Here is a 19,534-nt window from a genome sequence, read left to right on the forward strand (position 1 = left end):
CACTGTTTTCATACGCGAGTGCAAGAAAGCGGGTGGGGAAAAAAACTTTTTTTGTTGTTGGTTTGCATTCCCAATCATCACTATTAGGGAAGGACACATTCGGTAAAACCAAATTGGAATATTACTGAGAATAGAATGTTATATTTCTGCAGAAATCACATGATCACATGAACGACTTTGTGCTCGCTGAAGTCTGGGAATGTGAAAATTGTTGCATTGATAAAGAAAATTGGAAGGATTCATGGTGGAGTGACTTTTGACAATTCAGATTTAGATACCTAGTCAGATTTTTGTCTCCTTTAACTTCTAAAGAAGTTTTATTTATTTGAGAGCGAAGCTTTGCTGGCAGTGGCTTTGACTTCTTATTGATATTCTTCTATATTGGTATATCTTTTCTTTTTTCAATTCTTCTTGCTAGGGTAAAAAAAATGTGAAATTGGGAAGAGAATAAGAAACATTTTGACTAAATTAAACCCAAAAGCTGCTAACACTCTGGCACCATCGTTGCGCAATTAATGAGATTTTCCGAATATTGGATTTGGTTTGAAACTGTTGTTTTTTTCGGGTTCTCTGTCCACAAACCTGGTCTAATCGTCATCATATTTGGCTCGGTACCATCTTAAAACCCTGCTGCCCATTTCTTCATCGACATTTTTAAGACTAATCTAGTACACACACTGTCACATATACACACACCTCTGAGCGCATCTGATAAATAATCATATCTCCCACAGACAGCTGAGCAACTCTGACAACCAGGTCTGATGATTTCCTGAAGTTTGCTACACAACAACTTTGAGTAATCCCCAGCCTGTAAACATAACTTCTGATTTGCGTTCCCATGATACACGTGATGCCTCATGGAGGGGAAAAAAATATTTTTGCCATTGTGTCTCCAAATTTTCTCCAATCGTCACCAAATTTGGGATCATCTTGAGACCAGGCTGCCTATTCGCTTATCTTAACCTTTCTACCACTGTCGGTGTCAACAAATACACACAATGAGCAAAACTAAATCTCCCCCTCAAATCCCTTAGTCTATCGCTAAGATTTTGTTCTTTTTCACGATCCACTGGCTTGTAACATTTCACCAAGGCTGGTTGTTTGTGTCCCGGAAAAAAAAAAACGCTGCCTGCTTTCATTTTTGAATTTTTCTTTTTAACGCAATTCCCCAACACACAATTAGGATGCACCCCAAATGCCTTTATGAAGTATATGCTCATTACGTAGGGTATAACTGTCATGTAATGAAGACGAAGGCTGGTGCAAGTGCAGACTATCTTTTCATAAACAGCGAAAATATGCAAACAAAGACAAAGCGTCTGAACACGAAGTAACAAGGCAAAGAAAGTAGATAATCGTACAAGACAAGCACTAGACAATTTGTGAGGCCAAGTTGTGACTTTAATACTAGTGCTTATTAACAGAATGTGGGACACTGTATAAGACTGTAGAAAGGATATTACTCATCACACATTCCAATACTCATGTTAGTTCTCACTCTCCAGTGTTTTGTATTGTTTAATGATTTATAATCACACTCTTGATATCACCTGAATGAGGATGGGTTCCCCTTTTGAGTGACTTGTATGTAAAGTAAATGTAACGTGACAAGAATTTGTGAGGTGCAATGGCTGATGGTAAATGTTCTAGGGTCCCTATTTTGGCATTTAGCATTGTTTACTTAATATACCTTTATTCCAGTGGTATACATTCAGTAATTTTTTTGGGTTGATACAAAAACAAAAATTCAAAAAGGTACCTGGTTAATGTCTGTAAATGTTCAATTTCATTTTTTGATTCCCAATTGAAAGACAAACTGTGAATTATGTATATAATATATTCTTTGATAATATATATATTTTTTTATATTGAAAGCAGAAAAAGAAGAAAACGGCCTTTTATGGTTTCTGAGCACACAGAAGAGAAACTGACATTTATTAATGCTCTCTATTTTCTCCTCGTTCCTTCGTAATCTAAATCTCACAATACCAAATGTGACCAGTGTTCGAAAGTACACAATATGTCCAATCTAACATAGTAACCTGGAAGTAAAAGGGTATTTCATTGGCAGTCTTTTTTGAAGAAATGTCTGCTCGAGCCATATGTGCAAATGATAATATGATACAAACTAGAGCAATATATTCAGAGATCGTAGACAGTCTGGTAGAACATGGTGGGGGGATAGTAGTAGTGAGTGTGTGATGATTTTGTTCATGGCATAACACTGTAAGACGAGGACATGTGCATTCTGTCTTCGCTCTAAGTTCATATGGTTCACTAGGTGCTTTTAAAAAGCAACAAGGATTTGATAGTCTGACACATACCTTCATCTGTTAGTAGATACACACCAAGCGCCAATCAAAACAAGTTCAAAACAGAGTGCACGCTCTTCCCTGATTGGTGGATTGCTGTGTAAACAGTTATGTTTGTATCCACTCATAAATAGGAAGGAACAACTGATTTGACTTTAAAATGTAGTGAAGGTACAGTAAAAGCCTCCTCAAATGGAAATACTTCAGTAAAGTACGGATATGTGAAAAAGCTACTTAAGTGCTGTAACGGATTACATTTACTTCGTTCCTGTCCACCACTGGATATTTATCATTTGCATCCACCAATGAAATTCCCTTTTACTTCCAGGTTAGGAGGTTAGATTAAAAATATTGTGCCTTGTGTACTGTACGTTTGTGACTACTAAATAAATGTTTGTTTGTTTTTTGCCCCCAAAAACAATAAAAAGCCATTTTCTTCTTTTTCTTTCAATATTAAATCAAACCAGGAACGTTTTGTCTTTCATTCGTAAATCAAAAAAACTAATAAATGCAGCATACACAGACCAACAAAATGAGTCGTATATTAAATATCTGACAACCCAAAATAGTTGTTAACCTCTTAACATGTTTTTTTTTTTTTTTTATATAATATCTGATTGAAATATCTGATTCTGAAAATTGAATTGTAAAATGTATTTCTTAATTCAGAAATTATAACACGGCCTTTGACGGAACAACGCTTTGGAAAGGAGCGGTTCGAAGTCGTAGATAATCACGGTGTTTATTCCGTACCTGAACCTTCAAGACTGCAGCTAAACAGTGTGTCGCTGAAGTGTCAGACCTCAAAGGATTTAATGTTAAAGCAGTGTAAACCAGACAAACCAGACTGCACATACACATACACACACACACACACACACACACATACACACATATCTACACACACGCATATCCACACACACATTTCTTATGTATTCCATTTTTTGGAGGTTTTTTTTTTCTACCCAATTATCTCCATAGTGTTACTCAGCGCCAGTTCCCACCCGCTGCATGAATATATTAATGATATTAAAGTAAATGTAGCCTTGGTGATTAAAAAGCAGGCCGCATCTCCTTCGTTTTTTTTTCCTTTCTTTTTTTTTTCTCAGCGAGACGCCATTAATCACATATTAATCAAAGTGACTATGTCGACTGATGTCCCACAAGATGGCTGAGTTTATTTGTGTAAAGGGAAAGAAAACACACACACATCAGTTTAGTTTTTTGTCATCATTTTTGGTGTGTGTGTGTGCGTGTGTGCGGTTTGTGGGGGTTGGGTTTGGGTTTTGATTTATTCGAATGACTTCGTCGGTTCGTGCTGCTGTTTTTTGTACGCACACCGAAAATGTCAAGCAGCATTAAAAACGCCACTGTGTTGCTTCCTGAAGCCAAATGGAACAGTGAAGACTTTCCAGACTGCATCTGACTGGCTTTTTTCCACCTCATTTTCGTGCTCTCTCTCTCTCTTTCTATCTCTTGTTTTTTTTCCTCGTGTGTGTTGATTTGTGAGCCGATTGAAAACAGACTGGGGATTTGCATTTACATCGTATACAATGTCCGGAAAAAATATGCCGTCTCGTTCGCCTCAGACACCTTCTGTTTCAAATCCATATGAAGCATTTGTGGGCTGTAACAACCTGGAATATCTTTATACTCTACATGCAGCTGACACACACACACACACACACACACACACATGCTCACACGTGAGCATAGTCTGTATCCTGTGGTCCACTTATTTCTCACATCAGGCAGTTGTGATTTGATCTTCTTAGGTCACCTGCTGTGCTCTACAGGCAATAATCCGTATTTAGTTGAAGTTGCTGTGTGTGTGTGTGTGTGTGTGTGTGTGTGTGTGTGTGTGTGTGTGTGTGTGTTCATGTGTGTTTGAGAGTGTGGGAGGCCTGCAGGCAAGCCCAGGTACAGTTCAGTATCCACATGGTTCAGGTGTCCAGATTTCTCTTGCCCATGGCTGTGGCACTCACACAGACTCATTTACCACACAATCTGTGTTTTACATTTTCTTGCCATGAAACTCTCTTAGAGAATCCCTCTCTTTCCCTCTCTCTTTCTCTCTCTCTCTCTCTCTCTCTCTCTCTCTCTCTCTCTCTATCTCTATCTCTATCTTTCGATTACATGCATATTACTCAGCTACTATCTCCGATGGCCTTCTTAACATTCTCCTTTTTTTGCAAGAAGTTATATATCAGTGCACCTCGTGTGCCAGTCTATTCAAGTTGCAGACAGCTATTAAAACCATAACTCTAATGAAGCGCCTTAATTCGGAACGTGCGACGCGGCGACCAATCAGCAACCGCCTCCGTTAGCCGACTGATGCATCGCATTGGCGGTTCCTTTAGCGCGCCCTGACACGACTGCGCCTATACAATGCACTTGTCACCAATCACGGTAATTAACCCCGGCAATGAGTTAACGCGCTATCCGAACCCGCCGATATCTTTATTGCCAAATCGTGAGGGACCTCCTCTTTCAGGTTCTCTGCTCTTCTGTTTTACCTAATGCCCGTTCTGCTTTTATCTCTCACTCTCCCTCTTTCTCTTTTTTCCCCCCTCTTTTTCGTACTTTCAGTGTCCTCAGATTACTTTAACCACTTCCTTTTAACATCTGTCAACTTGCTGATGTGTGCAGATTGCTAGTGTTACAGTCTACACTTTTTTTTCCAGCACATCATTGTCTCTGTTTCTGGCTTTTTTTTCCCCTTCTTACTCTAATAGATCAATTCTTCATCTTTAGCACAGAAGAGAAGGGACCAAATAAATAAATATATAGTAGTAACAGTAGTGGCATTATTAATGTTCTACTAGGGTTAACAATCGAGAGTGGTGTCATGAATTGTTCGAAAGTATCTTCTGCTTTGACCAGCAGATACACGCTTTTATTCAGTGATTCAGCAATAAGTATTTGCACAGAGCCTGTGCTCTAACAGCAGGTTCTCAATGCGAAATAAACACCAGCGTACCCCAGCCCACGTACAGTAGCCATTTAAACAGCTGTCAGACATGAAGATTAGAGAACTAAGCAGCTACTGAGGAAGTTTTTTTCTTCACAAAGCTCACTCTGTATAAACAGGAATTGAGTCAAACAGGATGTGTGAATGATCCAATTATCGTATCGTTATTTGGCATGACTATGTAAATGACAAAGTGTAGTTAATGCTAGTTTGGACATCCCACCCTGCAAAACTCTTTTCCCACAAGGTAGCTCCGCCCCCAATCCCTGAACCATGTTATATCATATGAACGGATATATTATTTTAAATCATTTTTTATTCTTTTACAATTTAATTAGTTTACAGGGATTTTTTGTCCTTCTCACATAGGTTATCAGTAGCTCCTTATAATTATAAATAATGTTGGCTATGCTAGTACATAAGTGAGACCTGTTACTCTTGTCTCAACATGTATTTCATAATCGAAAAAGTCGCTGTTACCAACAGTACAAACAAACCATACCGTGTCTTTGACCCATATTAAGCAAATGTACAGTGTACAATGAACAGTGTGGTCTGAGGTGAAGTGGCGTTTTTTCTTCTGGACAATTTTAACAATGTTGCTTCAGGACACTAAACTGATGAATAACCTAAAGACAAAAATAACTGTAAAGTCCACCCACAGAGAAATCTGAAAGACAGACCAATCAGGATACGTATGTGCTCTTTCACTCTTTTGCTAGGTCTTGTCACTTGCTCTATAACATTCTCTGGTCTCCCTCCTCTCTCTTGCTGAGATGAAGCAATGTACATATCTAGCTAAAACAAAATTGATTGACACCCGCAAAATTTGTACCATATACTGGTAGAGAGCCGTTATCAATATGCCCAAGACTCCTGTTAACTACTGCATAAGATTAGCCGTACACCATTTGATTTCATTAAGTGTAGTTCCCATTTGCGAAAATAGGGTCTAATTTGATGCTAGTAGCTAACACAGGTAATTGACTAAATATCAAGTGTCTGGTGTTGTCAGTATCAGTCATACACTGTTTCAATCCTGTTGCTTTATACCACAGGTAGCCATGCACATTGTTTTCTAATCCCACCTTGAGCAAGTCTATTGTCTCAGCGCATGGCCGTGAGAAGTTTGGGTTCAATAATGACAGCACTCAGGATTCGAACATTGCAACATGAAAAAACAAAACAAAAAACAAACAGAAAAAAAATTCACAGAAAAGGACCCAAACAGATGCTTCATAGAAAAGTTGGACAGATCACAAGGAATTTCGAGTTTAATTAGCAAGTTAATAAGCCCAAGCCTTATCAAGACTGCCGGAGTTTTGAAAACGATCATGCAAAAGATGCACCTGTAGTTGCAGCTGTCATCTGGATTACGAATTTAGCACACTCGTGGGTGTAAAACATCTAATTTAGGAAGAAAAGGAGAAAATGAAATAGGAGCAGCGCCTTGCAATGATGAATAGAGCCAAATCCAATAAGAGGGGGAATGAGCAACACGTCAGGGAGTGCTCTTGTTGGAAAATAGTCAGGGACCGGACGGGCTATGCAAAAAAAAAGAAATGATTTTAATGATACTATGTTGAACTTGTCATCAAATAGCAATGATGCATTTGATTATGTTTGTAGTTTCATTTAATAAAGCACCGTTTGTCTTTTAAAACAAGTTTGATCAGGTACAAAAAATCAATACAACATAGAAAATGCAACATGTTTCAGGAAAGCCATGCTGAAAACATTCCTGTGGTGAAAAAAACTCATTTACAGCATTTCATTCTGACTGTTACAAATGTGTGATACTGGGAATGTCATCCATAACAGCTGAAGAAAAAAATCTCACAGAATAAATCATCCATACGAAAATATCTGCTCTGTGGACAAGTCCAATTGTACGTTTTCTTTATAGAAACACAAACATTAAAGTCAGTGCATTCGTGTAAACTAATATAAAACAAGATAACACGTATAATAATGTGCAAATAAAATAAGCCACGCCCTTAAAATGCTAAGTCAGAGACTCACATTTCTGTTCTCCCATACCTTACGGCTCTGAAATTTATGGGAAAATCAATTAGTACATTTTGACCAATCAGATTTGAGCATTCAACAATGCTGTGGTTTACTGAAACTTAATAAATATCTTCTGGCTAATTAGACTGGAGCATTTCATTGCACTGTGTATTGTTAAACATCAAATCACATTGCTCTGTGGTAGAATTATGAACAATTATGAACTGAAAATCTGATTCGTTGGCATTTTCAGAGGAAAGAGTGAGGTGCACTCTGTCAGTGTATGCGAAATGGACATATTTGCATTTGTTTTGTTTTCTCCACATCCAGTCCTTCTCTCTATAGCTTCCCCCCTATTTCTGTGTTTTTGTCTTCTTCATAATCTGCATTTCCTCTGTTTTAACGTTCAATCCCTCCTCCTTCTTCTTCTTTTCTCTCTCTCCTCGTCTGAAATCAGCCAGGGAAATGAAACGAGAGCCGAAAGGGGGCCCTTATTTATTTACAGTGAAGGGAATTTTCGAGTCGTTTACTCACATTCATTTTTAATTCATTTTCATCACACTCCGTTACAGTCATGATGATGGGAAGAGACAGAAGACAGGCACGATATCGCTCTCTCTCTCTCTCTCTCTCTCTCTCTCTCTCTCTCTCTCTCTCTCTCTCTCTCCATCTCTCTTACTCTTTCCCTTAGGCCATGTTTATCTATTTATGCATTATATATGCGTATGTGTGTGTGTGTGTGTGTGTGTGTGTGTGTGTGTGTATATATATATATATATATATATATATATATATATATATATATATATATATATATATATATATATATATATATATATATATACACCATGCAACACAGCAGCTGTCATGCAGAGGTGGCAAAAGTACACACATCCTTTACTCAAGTAAAAGTACAGATACAGATACATTTTCTTAAAGATTCTGGTGAAAGTTGAAGTGCTGACTACACTTTTTCACTCAAGTTAAAATAAAGATGTTTGGGCTCTGACATCTATTGTGTACACTATGTGTGTACTGTGTACTATCCATTATTACTACCTGCTTTACAAACTAACTGGTAACTGGGCCTCACACCATCATATATATCAATACAAAATAATGTCAAATGTTGTTACTTTATGAATGTAATGAAGATGATGATGAACAGGTGATCAGGAACGCCAATGTTCTCATTCAGGATTACATCGCTGACTCTCTCGGTCTCAGGCTACACCAGTGGTGGGTCCAAAAACGCTGAGATGTGCTGAAAGCGGCGTGTAATGAGAAGAAAATAACATTGATTAGGTCACCAAATAGATTAAATCTAAAGTAATGAGACTGATTATAAAAATGTAAGTACACATATTACATATATTTGTGTAAAAAATTTAGTGAATGAAAGTAAAATGTTAGAAAATAAATAGTGAAGTAAAGTACTGATACCAGAAAAATACAGTACAGTAAGTAAGTACAGTAACAAAGTATTTGTACCTCATTATTTCCAAACTCTGCTGCCATGAGAGGTAGTGTGTCTTTGTGTGTGTGTGAAGGTGTGTGTGTGAAGGTGTGTGTGTGTTTGTGTGTGTGTGTGTGTGTGTGTGTGTGTGTGTGTGTGGAGTGTGTCTTGAAGGTTCTAGTGGTCACTCGTCAGTAGTATGCAGTTCACACACTCAGCTCACACACACAGCTCATTGTGCTTGTGTTGTTATCATGCAAAAAGCGTCAGCATTGTGACTCGTGAGCTTGACCACACACACACACACACACACACACACACACACACACACACACACACACACACACACACACACACGCGACAGTAACGTCACTACATCTTTGACTCTTTAACTGTTCGAATACTTAAAAAAAAAAAAAAAAAAGGCAAATATGTATTTATTAATGTATTAATATGAGAATGTTAAAATGTCCATCCCTGATTCGTCCTCTATTACAGTGGATTATTCCTAGGACATTTTTCCTCACAATGTAGCCCATAGTGTTGAAGGGTAGAAATGTCTTCCTGCATCCGCTGTAATTTTGTCCACAGTGACGTGCAAATGTGCGGAATGCATTTGCATCATATCCTGCAGATTTGCAGTCAAATGGTGCATTAAGAGGCTGCAGCCTATGCAGCCATTTACACACACACACACACACACACACACACACACACACACACACACACACACACACACACACAGAGAAAGCATTTTTTCCCTCTCATATACACATTCCTATACACCTTAATCTCGCAGTCCCTGTGTGTGTTATCAGACCGGGAAGTCTGACTGTGCAGAATTTATTCTCTCGCTCAATTAAAAGAAAGAAAAGCTCATTAGAAAGCAGGACACACAACAACATAAAGATCAGCACTTCAGTCAATCAGCCGAGAGCCTGGAGCTAGCCGTGCCCCACACACACACACACACACACACACACACACACACACACACACACACACACACACACACACACAGAGCCAGAGCATCCCAGCCATGGCACATTCTGCCCACAGCAAGCCAATTGGCCAATTATGCAGCAGCAACTAAGTGTACACGCTCGCACACATATACACACACACACACACACACACACACACACACACACACACACACACAGCAGGTTTGTGCTGGCATTTACTGATAGCCTTTTCACCCACATAATCATATGCAAATGAAAAACATTTACAGAATTATTCATGGCAAAATGTTTTTAAAGAAACTTGCGCGTGCACACCCACACACACACACAGACACACACACACGACACCTTATGCTGTGTTATGTAACACGCAGCTTGTGGATGCAGTGACAGTGACAAATCAAGACAGCTGAAGTTCCTCTGCTTCACACACTCCTGCTGTGGCTGTATGATGTAATGAAACAACACACACATACACACACACACACACACACACACACAACCACACACACGTATGCACATGCACACGTATACACAGGAGCTTGTGGTCAATCTTTGCCTGTGGGAAGAAAGTTGAACTATCAAATAGAGAAGCTCTCCTCCTCTTTCCCTCCCACACATCTCCACCTACATCGTTTGATCTGCACTCAGCTTACCATCCCTCTCCTCCCTCCTCCATTACTCTCATCTTTTTCTCTACCTCTTCTTCTCCTCTACCCTCTCCCTTTTTCTCCCTATAGCTCTTTTGGCATCACTGCCTCACTCCTATATTTTCCTCACCACTTACTTATTTTCAGTCTTCTTCTCTTCTCTTCTCTTCTCTTCTCTTCTCTCTCTTCTCTTCTCTTCTCTTCTCTCTTATTACTTTTCCATTTCTCTCCTCACCGCTTCCTTCATCTGCTTTCTTCTCATCTTTTCCAGTGACTCTTCTCTACTTCTCTTCCTTCATCCAGTTCTGTCTTCTATCTTTACTTTTGTCTCTTAACCTTTTTCTTCATCTCATTTTCTCTGGTTGTTTTCTTAGACTTTACTCTTTCCCTATTTCTCTTTTTACTCCTCTCCTCTCTTCACTTACCCTTTCCTTTACAGTTAGTGGAATGAAATTAGAGGACGATGTGTTTGTGTGTGTCTCAGCAGACCTGCACGAGCTGTAAATGCATGCAGAAACACTCGTCACTTAAGTTTGGATGGAGACCGCTCAGATTCGGGTTACCACACGGTTGTTATTGCTTTGTGTTAATAATATAAAATCGAGTGGAGGTATGTTTGGGGCAGAGGGATAAAATCAATATCGAAGCCTGAGAGGAAATGAAACCCAGCGAGGGGGTCGCACATACCGGCCTTGGAAAAAGGTGTTATTAATAGTCCCTGCTCTAATTGCTATGATTTTGCAGAGCAGAATACATTAATGCAACACACAATGTGCTGCAAGCGTAATTGCCCTCTCGGCCTCGGAGTCAGATGTTGTTTGTTTGTTGCTCTAAAGCGAGGAAGAACAAATAACGGGTGGAAAAATGAACGGAGGGGGGAAAAAATAGTAACGAGACCAAAGTATGAAGAGATGAAACGATTTGTCTTGTTAAACCGCGATGTCTTTTTGATGCATAGCTTCATTTAACATTCACAGGGCCTTTTTTTTTTTTTTTTGCATCCCTCGGTCCAGGTTAATTTGCTAATAACTCGGTGTATTGATAATTTTCTTGGGCTTTGGCTCATTTTTACTTGTCTTTGCCCATTTGCTGTTTTTCAGCAATAATGGTCTGAAATTAAGGAGCCTGTTTTGAAATGGCAAAAAAATATATATATATAATAAAAAATCTGCTGGAACAGTATGACTGTCAAACTCACTTTAGTCCAAAAAATTAATTATGAAGAAAAAAAATAACAATAAATATAAATAATAATAATAATGATAATAATAATAATAATAATAATAATAATAATAATAAACTAAGCTTCCTTGAAGGACTCCTTTAAAATTAATGATTATATATATTTCTATGTATGTATGAATGTATGCATATTTTGCCATAGAATGCCATTTAAATTTCACTACCTAGCAAGTAATGTTCATATTATATCGAATATCAAATAATTGCTCAAAATATAGCTCACAAATCTTTACGATGATCATACGGGCCAAGCATCCAGACCAAATTGCAATGTAGGGATTCATAGGAAAGCCAAGCCATGCCTTTAAGCAAAGGTTTTTAAGTTTGAGGCAGGATTTGTGTATGTTTTTACCACAGACAATGGTGGAATTCTTAGGCTGTAGAAAGAAGTGTGTAGATGAACTGATGTGAGCAGAATCTGGAAAAGACTGGACAAACTTTGGAGCAAACAAAGTTTTGTAAGATATAAGCATTTTCAGTGTCTCATTGTAACTTATGACAAGTATGTGGCATTAACAAGAAAATTGGTCCGTAGCCCTCAGGTTCTGGTCATGAGTACTACCAAGTTTCATGTTCAAAATTGTTGCTGGGATACAACCTAACGTCATTGGCCCATTTGTTGCCTTTTTAATTAGCCAATTTGTTGGCCCATTACGGGCAAAGCATTTGGAGTATTTTAAAATTCTTTTTTTGGGACAATGTGTGCCAAATTTATTCACCATTGGGTTAAATTTGTAGAAGAAGTAGCAAAAAACAGTTTGGACAAAATCCAACATTTTGGATATCAGCATACTTCCAAATTGGCAGTGCTTAGCCCAAGTTTAGTCGAAATGTTCTTTAGTGTTTCCTGAATCAATGTGCCAAATTTAAACCAGATGATGTCTTAGGGTTCCATAAACACTGGTATAAAAAAGAAAAAAAAAAAAAAGCGATAGAATAACAGTAGTGTAACTACACACTAATGAGCTGGTCTATACTAGATATGCCTAAAGTTAATAAATGAGTCAGAAAGGTACAAAAGGAACACATTTGCTGCGATCTCCATCAACCAGCTGCTTGTTTCTAACATTTAGCATAAAAAAAGTAAAATCTAATCATGCTTCCTCATGAAATGTCAATGCTGCAAAGGTCAAACATTCAAGGTGATTCGAGTTGACGTCACCAAACGGCACCTTGTTGTATGTCGTAACAAAACAAATTGACACTGATCTTCTTCCAGGAACACCACAATCGCCGACTAAACCACCGTAATGGATATCAAGTTGAAAGATTTTTAATCCATAAACATCAGTTGTGTTGTATTTTCTAACCCTTTGCAGCCTGTTTTGTATCCTATGTGAATCTCAATAGCTTTAAAAAGGCAAAACATGAGCCAGGGCTTTAAAGGAAGGAAAAGGAAAAAAGCGTGTTGCTTATTAGCTCAGCTGCTGTGCTGCAACAATACAGTTTATATACATTTATAACACACTTTGTTTCGCAAGCATTTCTGACCTTGTTAACAGCTAATTAATTCGAATGCTAGCTTGCTTGTGGTCATTTATTTTGCAGCTGCATAGGTGCCATTATATTTATTTCCATGCATTTTTTCATTTCTTTAATGTTTTAACAAAATGCCGTATTTATATGTAAGTTATATAAGAAACTCCATGTCTATGTCTTGTTCCTCTTCATTAATTAATTTATTTATTGCTGCTGTATTGGAGTGCACATGCGTATCAAGCATGTGACATGTAAAGCTTGATGGGCACGACCCCCCTTTTGTTATCTTGGGCAGCATATGGATGGGCATCTTCTTAACTGAGGCTGATGCAATTCGCATCTTAATGCATAGCCAACGATATGATACGTTAAAGAAACATATGAAACAGCTACCGATGCCATGCGATATGATTTCGATTCGATTCAACGCAATGCGATTCAATGCAATACGGTGCAATGAAAAAAATATGATGCTATGCAATTTACCATGGTACCGATAGTTCGCTTTAATTTCTTTGGTTCAGACGGAAGTGCCTTCTGACGTGCAAGAAAAAGATGAAATAACGACGCATATCTTCTAATGATGTAAGAGCTATAAATACTATCAAATAAACAATAAAATATACTATAAGAAATCTAAATAATCGAAATACTGTATACAATATTTTGTATTATGTAATAAAAAAATGATACAAATTAATTTAGAATTCACTTCGAAAAAATTCATTGCTCTAGTCCAATGAGCATCATGTAGACTCGTTATGGTTGATGACTAGCTCACGGCGGCTCTTCTCCGTTTTGAATTTTTCTAATTTCACTTTGAGGACAGGTTTGTTTGTATTCGCAAAAGTTTGTAAAGTGAATGTTTGTAAAGTGGGGAGCATCTGTACTTATGCAAACACGACCTAGATACATGTACCAGCAACTTGGGCATTGGCTCTTTTTTCCTTTTTTACAATTTATTTATTTTTTTCGTTTGTGTCAGGATCACAAATGTGTTTTGGATAATGCTGCCAATTCGGTTATGCATGATGTCATAATGACACGTAGGCTGCTGAACATGTGTATACTCTGTGCAGTGTATCATGTCAGTATTTTTTTTTGTGTGCATACATTAACCTCTTTGTTCTCGAATGCCGTTAAAATTCAACGTAATGAAGAGGGGATAATCGAACAGAAGGGGGAGGGGGGAGCACATCAGGATTGCATCATTTGGTGTAATTATGTAATCCGGCGACACTATATTAAAGTACGCTGAAAATTATGGCTATTTATTTAGTCATTTGAGATCTTTTGGAAAACCTTTCTGATCGTCTGTGTGTCTTCAAATGACAATTGTCTGGATTAGGAAATTATAATTGCCTCTCATGAGAAAAGCTAGGATAGTTTCATCATTTGGAATAAATGCTCGCGTATTCGCATATCTGTTGCCGATCACGTTTTTTCCTTTTCTGTTTATGTGTGAACTTGTTTTGTCTCCTGAAGGAACAGTGCGAGGACGACTTTGCCTTAAAGCGCTAATTTGCTTAAAGTTTCTTGCTAACGGTTGTGAGATAAATTGAGCTTTGATGCTCTTATTTAGAGCATCTGTCTGGAAAATATGGTAATGACTTGAAATCTTCATCATCTGTAAGACTGCAGCTGATTGGCTGTCTGTCTTAACTTTCTTCACTTGCGTTGCTTTCTATCACCAGGGTTTTCACACTAGTGCTGCCTGCCTTTGCTTTACACATTATTACAAGTACATCCAAGTACTCCAAAGAAGATTTCATCTTTTCTATTTCCTGTCTCTTATTTTTCCTCTTGCCACTGTACAGGCTGATTGTATTGTAGTTTTTACTACAGATTATGTTTTCCCGAAGCACCACCGGTAATCATCGTGTCTTCATTAACTACGAGAATCCAATTTTCCACATGTACCGGCAGTGAATTAATTGTAATAACGGTTCGCTGCAAAATTGCCTCCGCACCTATGGTTAGAGAACTTACACCATACTGTGAGTTTTTCTGTTAAACAAACACAGCAATTTGTTTTTCATTGGGTTTAGTGGTACTTTAGTAGTTAAGATGTTTGTACTTACAAGCAGGCTCAATGTTTAAGGCTCTGGGTTACTGATCAGAAGGGGGGGTCAGGCCTCAGCACCACCAATGTGCTACTGTTTAGCTTTTGACCCTCTCTTCTTCAGTGATAGTTTAGTGGTTTGAATGTCAGGCTCTGTTGGTAATTTAAGGAAGGGTTGCGAAGGAACCAAGCTTCCACTGTAACCCTCTTTGCTCAAGAAGGTGCCGTACTTTCACATTTATGGCATTTGGCAGACGCCCTTATCTAGAGCAATTTACAACTGAGCAGATGAGGGCCCTGCTCAAGAACCAAGCAGTGGTAGATCGGTAGTGCTGGGATTTGAACTCATTATCTTCCGATCCACGGTCCAATGCCTTAACCACTAAACTACCACCTTCAGTACCATACCAACTGTACTCTGACTCTAACTTCCCAACTGACCCCAAAGTACAGGTTATAAATTGAATAATTTGGTTCAGTGATAGTTTAGTGGTTAGAATGTATGTCTCTGAGTTATCTGAAGGTTGTGAGTACAAGCTGCGATTGTAACTCTGCCTGGTCCAGGGGTACTTTACTAACTTCCTAACAAACTGAGATATGCAAAGAAATTAATGTTTATTTGATTTAGCGTTGTGCTTCTGGGTGCAGTTTTACATACAGACAGCATCATTGCATTTACATATATTTTTATGGAATTTGGCAAACATCTTATCCAAAGCGACTTACAGTACAATACTACAATTATCTTATTTATACTTGCAGTTGAGGGTTAAGAGCTTTGCTCAAGGTCCCAGCAGTGGCAGCTGTTGAATTCGTGACCTCATAAAAATCTTGGGCTTTGAGTTTTTGGTCAGAAGATTGTGAGTTTAAATCCCAGCACCACCATGCTGCCACTACTGGGCTCTTGAGCAAAACCCTTAACCCTCAACTGCTCAATTATATAAACATGAAAAATGTAAGAAAATCTGGAAAAGATCATTTTCCAAATGTAAATGCAGTTTTGTTCCTATAGACCAGCAGTATTCAACCAAGCAGCAGGTACCCAAAATACCCTATGTATTAATGTTTATGAATAAGCTACTAACTTCATGGCAATTCCGTTCTAACAATTAACTGTGGTTATACTTAAATGGTTACTTCACGGTTACATGGTGGGAACAAACTCATCATTTTGATTTTGACTCATGCAGAATAAACACTTCCTAGTTTTTTCATTCTTTAAACATTTTGTGTCTGTGTAACTGTGCAGTCAGTTTTCAATTTAGACCTGAGAGGGTAAATAAAACGAAAAATTACTGAAAAGTCTGTGAAAACTCTCACCTTCCTGACCTAATGTCTCTTGCCCTTTAGCCACTTTCTGTCTTGACTCAACGTGAACTCATTTCATTAATGATAATGATAGCTCATGATTAAATCAAACACAATTGAGGATCCACTACAGAAGGTGGAATCGTTTCGAACTCAGAAAATGAGAGTTTGAACTACTGCCAGACCCTTTTTCATATTTTGCTCAGCATTGCTGTAGTATTTATTCATTTATTTGTAGTTGATCCTTGGGCCTGTATCTGCATGTAATTTTGGAGCCAAAGGACTAAGTTAAATGAAATCCTTTAAACTCAGCATGCATGAGTTAATGTTCTTCACACTTCTCTTTAGTTACTGAATAATGTGGCTTCAAATGAATAACTGAATAATAATCAGGGAATTTCAGGTGGTAATGTTTGCATTTATAACCCAACCTCCCCCTAATTTTGGCCCGTTCGTACTTCTCACTTAGCCAGTGTTTTCCTATTAAACCAATCGGGCAGTGTGAAGGCTGATACAGGCTGACTCTCAGGCTGACAACACTCAAGCACTACCACCTAGAAAAATTCTGAAGTATGTTTGTGGTCATAACCTTTGAAGCATTGATCCACAATAGGGTTGAGACAAGTTCATTTTATTTAACTATTACAAATTTTGACAGATCAGATCAGATCAGATCAGAGAAAGTCTTACAGAAGAATTGATACTCACATGGTTCATTCAAAATGGCCTATTTTCAGTGCCAAATTTTTATGGCCAATGCAAATTCAAACCCAGGATTTATGGTATAACAGATCATCATGAAACTTAGGGTCACACCATTATGTTTGTGTCATTTTCTTTATATTATTTAAACAATTTGTAGTAAAATTTACTGGAGACGGATGATCCACTGTGGCGACCCCTAATGGGAGCAGCTGAAAGAAGAAGAAGAAGAAGAAGAAGAAGTAAAATGCACAGTCCTACAATCTGGGTTTGGTCTAATAGTTTTTTGCCAGCCATGCTAAGAATGACGTCAAAAAATACCAGGCATTATCTTTAGTCGAACCATGACAAAGGTTATTTAAAAGAAAAAAATAGCTACTAGCAAAGCCACCAAGCAGTAAATGATACTGCGTCTCGTCAACAAGTTTGCACACTGATACAACTCTTCAATATTCAATCGTGTTTGTCTGTGTGTGTGTTTGTGTGAGATACCTCTGTCATAATGGCAAGGGAAGATTAAAGTGGCTTCGGCTAATAATGAGGAAGTTGATGGATACCTGATGATTATCTATCAAGGAGACAAGAAGGATGTTTTCCCAGAAACACATAATCTGTCCTATTATATATTCATGTGATGCTACTGTGAAAATTTGAATACTCTCTCTCTCTCTCTCTCTCTCTCTCTCTCTCTCTCTCTCACACCCTCTCTCGCCTTGCACGCGTTCTGTCTCTCTCGTCCTTTCCATCTATTTCTTTTTCAGATTTCCTGAGCCTCAAGGCAGTTATAGATTTGCACATATGGGCTTTTCAATAAAGGACACACAAACATACACGCACACACAAATACCCACACCACCATGCCAACATGAAGCCATGCTCTTCTGCATCTTTATAAAAATAAACAATATATATACACACTGGATTTGATACAATCCATGACCAATTAGGTTCAGTTCTCTCTCTCTCTCTCTCTCTCTCTCTCTCTCTCTCTCTCTCTCTCTCTCTCTCTCTCTCTCTCTCTTTCTTTCTGTCACACAAACACTCACACACGCACACATACGCACACACACACACACACACACACACACACACACATACACATACACACACACTCTCTCTCTCTCTCTCTCTCTCTCTCTCTCTCTATATATATATATATATATATATATATGCCCCCCCTTTGACAAAGGCATACAAAAGCCAAATGGTGTATTCTGTCAGAAGAATTATATCTCTGTACCATTAGACCTCTAGTCTAAGCATGTGATCCTGGTTCCTGTTTTGTGAGTGTGTGGGTGAAAAAGAAAGAAAAAAATCCCCCCACAAGCCTGACTGCTAGTGCCATCAGCAGTACACAGGAGATAGCTCTGTGTGTATGTGTTGTGTTGTGTGTGTGTGTGTTTGTGTGTGGCACTAGTTGGTATATTTCTGAGAGGTGACTTACATCTGAAGCAGGTCAGGGTGCACTAAAAGATGATGGAAAAAACAGATGAGTGCAGGATCAGCGAAAGGCAGGTTTTGGGTCAGGAGGCATCAGGGCTGTGAATAGAGTGAAGGAGTGCGCAGGCACGAGGATGACTAAGCCGAGCTTGCGTTGGGGCTTTGCAGCTTCTGCCAGTAATGACTCTAAACTGCTGACTGCATCATCCGGGGAAATTTACAACCTCCAGGGTGTTACTATATGAGAGGTGTATGTATATACCCTATATGGGTTGTATTGTTATATATTGTTTTTGCAATGCACTGACATAGGACCATCGGAGTTTAAAAAGATAAGGCGAAGATGATGCTTGATCAGCTTTCATTTCAATTTATATTATATTATTTATAAATAATTATATTGTATATTATTATTAATTATATTTCAAATTTGAATATTATTTATCACATACATAACAATGCACAGTATAACATGCCGTAAAAGTATTATCACAACTGGTCCTTGACATATAACCAGTTTAAAACACCTAATATTTCGTTGCATTTCTTTGCAATAATTACATAAAGGCAGTGATCCACTGACATTACCAAAATGCCAGATTCTTCTGCTCCTTTGAGATGTTTTTTTTTTGCAGCAGCAGCTGCAGTGAACATTTCTTGAGTGTTTGTCCTATAGCAAAGAAAAAAAAAAACAATAGAATTGGCCTTGCCTTTCCAATACTTTTGTAAAATAGTGTATGATTTGAAAATCAAGTCAAGAAAATCAAGGGAAGCATGCATGCTGGAAACCTTTTTGCCTTGCCGCTACTACATGCTGAGAGTTGTTGTGGTTTCCATGGTGACGTGTGTTTATAGTTAACCATGCTGTTTACCATGCAGGTCACAATTAAGGTTATGAATCTTACGAATGAAAAGACTGAATCAAACATGTAAA

General features: G+C 38.2%; 1 protein-coding gene and 1 long non-coding RNA gene across 3 annotated transcripts in view; one reads left to right on the top strand and one right to left on the bottom strand.

Moving 5' to 3' along the window:
* cadm4 (cell adhesion molecule 4) overlaps positions 1-19,534 on the top strand; it is a 198,901-nt gene that overhangs the window by 13,483 nt on the left and 165,884 nt on the right. The gene's annotated exons all lie outside the window — the stretch shown is intronic.
* On the bottom strand, positions 8,535-19,470 carry LOC124384266. 2 transcript variants are annotated; one of them, XR_006925365.1, is made up of 4 exons: positions 19,390-19,470; positions 19,162-19,270; positions 18,605-18,699; positions 8,535-8,560 (listed from the first exon to the last, which is right to left on the bottom strand). It is a non-coding gene; the product is annotated as an uncharacterized LOC124384266 (long non-coding RNA). The 2 variants fall into 2 exon arrangements; XR_006925366.1 differs by lacking the exon at positions 8,535-8,560 and adding an exon at positions 17,666-17,728.

This window comes from Silurus meridionalis, chromosome 4 (genome assembly GCF_014805685.1).
Source record: "Silurus meridionalis isolate SWU-2019-XX chromosome 4, ASM1480568v1, whole genome shotgun sequence".
NCBI lineage: Eukaryota > Metazoa > Chordata > Actinopteri > Siluriformes > Siluridae > Silurus > Silurus meridionalis.